The sequence below is a fragment of the Pollachius pollachius genome (genome assembly GCF_949987615.1).
Source record: "Pollachius pollachius genome assembly, chromosome: 6".
Taxonomy (NCBI): Eukaryota; Metazoa; Chordata; class Actinopteri; order Gadiformes; family Gadidae; genus Pollachius; species Pollachius pollachius.
In genome coordinates, this window is record NC_136939.1 from 1,918,434 (window position 1) to 1,922,981 (window position 4,548).

Genomic DNA, 4,548 nt, shown 5'->3' on the forward strand with positions numbered 1-4,548 from the left:
CCCCGAGAACTGTCCATCCTGCACCAAGCCCTCATCATGTGTACCTTTCAGTGTGCAGAGCCATAGCAGTACACACCGTCCCTTTAACTAACTTCATTAATATGTATCTTAATGTAAATTCACTGAAAGGATGTCCGAACTGCGCATTGCCCGAGCATCTCTGTGACCCCTGTTTGGGGACGTCCTGGAGGAGAGGTCCTCCTTCTGGTCTGTGGGGCACTGAGTCCGACACGCTGTGTGGACGGGTCTTTGGTCCAGGGACAGCAGGTCGAACCCAGCAGAATGAAGACCGAGGGGCGAAACAGCAGAGACAGGAGGAGAGGGTGGAGGGAGAGGGAGAGAGAGAGAGAAGGGGACCAAGGGGAGAGAGGGGGGGGGGGGGAGAGAAAGCGGGGGAGAGAGGGAGAGAGGGGGAGGGAAAGAGAGAAAGAGAGAGAGAGACAGAAGGGGACCGAGGGAGAGAGAGAGAGAGGGAGGGTAGGGAGAGAGGGAGAGGGAGGGAGAGAGAGAGAGAGAGAGAGAGAGAGAGAGAGGGAGAGAGGGAAGGTGGGGGAGAGGGAGAGGGAGAGAAAGAGGGGGAGAGAGGGAGAGAGGGGGAGGGAAAGAGAGAAAGAGAGAAGGGGACTGAGGGAGAGAGAGAGAGGGGGTAGGGAGAGAGAGAGAGAGAGAGAGAGAGAGAGAGAGAGAGAGAGAGAGAGAGAGAGAGAGAGAAGGGGACCGAGGGAGAGAGAGAGAGGGGGTAGGGAGAGAGAGAGGGGGGGTATGGAGAGAGGGGGAGGGAGGAGAGAGAGAGAGAGAGAGAGAGAGAGAGAGAGAGAGAGAGAGAGAGAGAGAGAGAGAGAGAAAGGGGGGGAGAGAGGGAGAGGGAGAGAAAGAGGGGAAGAGAGAGAGTGAGAAAGAGAAGGGGGAGAAAGGGAGAGAGAGAGGGAGGGAGAGTGAAAGAGTGAAAGAAGGGGGCCGAGGGAGAGTGAGAGAGAGTAGGGGGAGAGCCAAAGGGAGGGGCAGGGTTAGAGAGCGACGGAGAGGGAGAGGTGGAGAGGCAGCAGATGGCCGGTCCTCCAGCCCTTTGTAACGGACCGTGGAACAGCCCTAGAGGTGGAGGTGGGGTCCTGGGGTTCTGGGCTTGGGGGTTGGGGGTCCACCGCGACACACATGCGTGTGACTTGTCCACCTTTGATATTCAAGAGGACAAGGCGAGCCCGGGGTGTGAATGGAGGGCTCGGGGGGGGGGGGGGGGGGGGGATGCAGGAGCCCCCTCAAAGACCTCTTCATCAGGGCAAGCCCTGGCCATCCTAATCCTTATTAGGGGTGTAGCTGTGAGGGTGGGGGGGCGCGGAGGGCGCTGTGGTGACATGTGCCGTCATTGTGTTGTGGTTCACGTTAATCAGGCCGTCATGGTGGGGCTGGGCGGGCGTCTTTACCTCCATAAAGACCCCCCGTGGGGTGATGGGTGTCGGGGGGCGACGGAGGTATTAGAGGGGGGGGGGGGGGTAGAGCCGCTGGAGCAGGACAACTTCCGGAACAGGAGATTTACAAAAAAAAAATGGGGTTTGAGGCCAAAATGGGATTTGGAAAAACCGACATGTTGGGTTCAATGGGAGCAGGTGCGAGGGGCGTGGCCAGGCGTGTCACACACACACTGCGCAGCCAATAGGAAATGACCTCTCAGGAAAGCACTATTTTTAGAAGCGGAAACATCTCGTATTTTAGTTCCCCTGTTTAACGACTTAAGGGAGAAATGTTTACTGCTTTTTTCCACAGTTACAGTGATTTTTTATGTTGGGGAATGTAGGAATGGGAATGTAGGGAATGTACAAGCAAAAGTAAATACACACATGTACACGTATAATTAAATATACACACATACTTTTTGGAAATCAGCTATATTTTATGAAATTGGAGCCATTAAACCACTTAGCCTTTAACACATCTGAACATGGTGCTGTAGAATAAAACTCTACAACACAAAATCAACAACGTTTTAACGCTTACAAATCAACCGTCGTAATTCTTCAGCAGTAAACATATCTTCACGATTATAAACCGCTTTCACAGATCTTAAAACGCCAGCCGGTTCTGTTATCGTTCCAAAACCGTGGCTTCTCCTCTTCCTCCTTACCGTTATCTGTGTGTGACATCGCACTTGACCTCCATCCCATCATGTAGGGATCTACAGGACCCCCGGTAGCTGTGCGGGTTCCTCCCAGCTCCCCTACGTCAACCCTCCAGCGCGGCCCACCCACCCCCCAGAGCGTATCTGCAGACCCCACAGCCCTCTGCGTGCAGTTTTCTGCTCCTGATAACCTATCTGGATACGAGATGAACGGGTGAACACACACGCGCTGTATAATACACCACCGCGGCAGCCCTATCTCCGTTCAGGAACGCCGGGAATAAAAGGCAGGAGCACGGCGGTGAGGGGTGGGATCATGTGAATGAGGATCTGCGTGTTCGGCCTCTCCGAGGATCGGGGGCTTATCAGGATCTGTGTCTGGTGTCCGCAGCACAAAGGCGGCGGCAGGGCCTGTCAGCAGCCAAAGGTCAGCCCCGGGTACCCTGGGAGGAGGGGGGGTACTGGGGGGGTACCCCGACATACAGGGGGCTACATGAGGGGGGTCGGCCCTGGGAAGGAGAGGGTGTACTGGGGGGTACCCCACCATACAGGGGGGAACATGAGCGGGGTCCACCCTGGAAAGGAGAGGGTGTACTGGGGGGTACCCCGACATACAGGGGGCTACATGAGGGGGGTCCACCCTGGGAAGGAGAGGGTGTACTGGGGGGTACCCCGACATACAGGGGGCTACATCAGGGCGGTCCACCCTGGGAATGAGAGGGTGTACTGGGGGGTACCCCGACATACAGGGGGGAACATGAGGGGGGTCCACCCTGGAAAGGAGAGGGTGTACTGGGGGGTACCCCGACATACAGGGGGCTACATGAGGGGGGTCGGCCCTGGGAAGGAGAGGGTGTACTGGGGGGGTACCCCGACATACAGGGGGGAACATGAGCGGGGTCCACCCTTGAAAGGAGAGGGTGTACTGGGGGGTACCCCGACATACAGGGGGGCTACATGAGGGGGGTCGAGGCTGGATAGGAGGGGGGTAGGGGGGGGTACCCCGCCATACAGGGGGCAGGGGGGTACATGAGTGAGATCCACCCTGGGGATGTGGGGGGGGGGGGTACCTGGGTCCCCTGAGATACAGAGGGGTACATGAGGGGGGTCCATCCTGGGGGGGTATGGGTGGTATGGAGAAAGATCCACCCTAGGGAGGGGGGGGGGCAGGAGGATATTCACCCTGGAGTAGGGGGGTGTGAGTGGGGGTGTGTAGAGGGGGTCCACTGCCATGCTGGTGGTCTGTTTTTACCAAACAAAGGAACCTCCTTCAGTGTTCTTTCATCTTGATTATACCGATGTTATGCATTCACCAATTCACCATACCATCGATGACACATTTCGAAACACTATTCACTTCACCACATCATTCACCATTCATCAAAAATCGCTCACCACAATCACCACCACATTCATCACTTTATTCACTGCAATCTTTGTCACTGCATTAACAACGATATTCACCATGTCATCCCACTTTTCAATGCAGCATTCACCACTTAATCCCCCCATTCCCCACATAACACAACATTCACCGTTATATTCACCACATAACACAACTTTCACCACGTCGACAGGGTAGGGATGTATGCCAATGACACATGAGAGAGAGAAAGACAGAGAGACAGAGAGACAGAGAGAGAAAGAGAGAGAGAGAGAGAGAGACAGAGAGAGAGAGAGAGAGAGAGAGAGCGAGAGAGACCATCCATATTGGTTCTAATCACATGGTCTTTGGAGGCAGGCCCATTTAATTGAAGGGCCCTCAATGTTAATTAACAGCAGTTCAACAGAGCCAGGTAGCTAGTGTTTACAGTATGGTTTACAAAAGGAGTCTTTTTAGAGCCTAAAGTTCAAGCATGTACTTTATACTGGATATAAAAAAGATATCTGAATTCACCTCAAATGCTAACATGTAAACCACATTTTTACTGTTTGTATGTTTTTTTTTATTAGATATACAAGTAAATACCTAGAACAACTTACATTTACATTTAGCAAACGCTTTTATCCAAAGCAACTTACAATTTGTCAGAAGAGGGAGAAACAATTTCTAGCTAAACAGCTAGCTAGGATGAGGCTACACAATGCTAAGCACTATTGTTAAGGGCAAGGACGTTAAACATACAGGAAGTGCGTACATTAAGTGCAGATTTAAATGAACTATTTAGTCGATATTGGACGAGGAAGAGCTTCCCGCTGGTATTGTGGTCTCAGGGTGGATCTTGAAAAGACATGGTAGCCATTTGGTTAGAAAACACTCACAACTAACCTCCCAAACCCGGCAGAACTCTGCTGGCTCCGGACGAACCGAAGGGGTAAACGACTTCAATCTCAGGGGGCGCAGGTTGGCGGTTAAGTGTTTACTAACGACAGGGCGATTACCGCAGTCTGCCATGTGGACTGTCCTTTTTTTACTTTATTTCCCCCCCACGGTG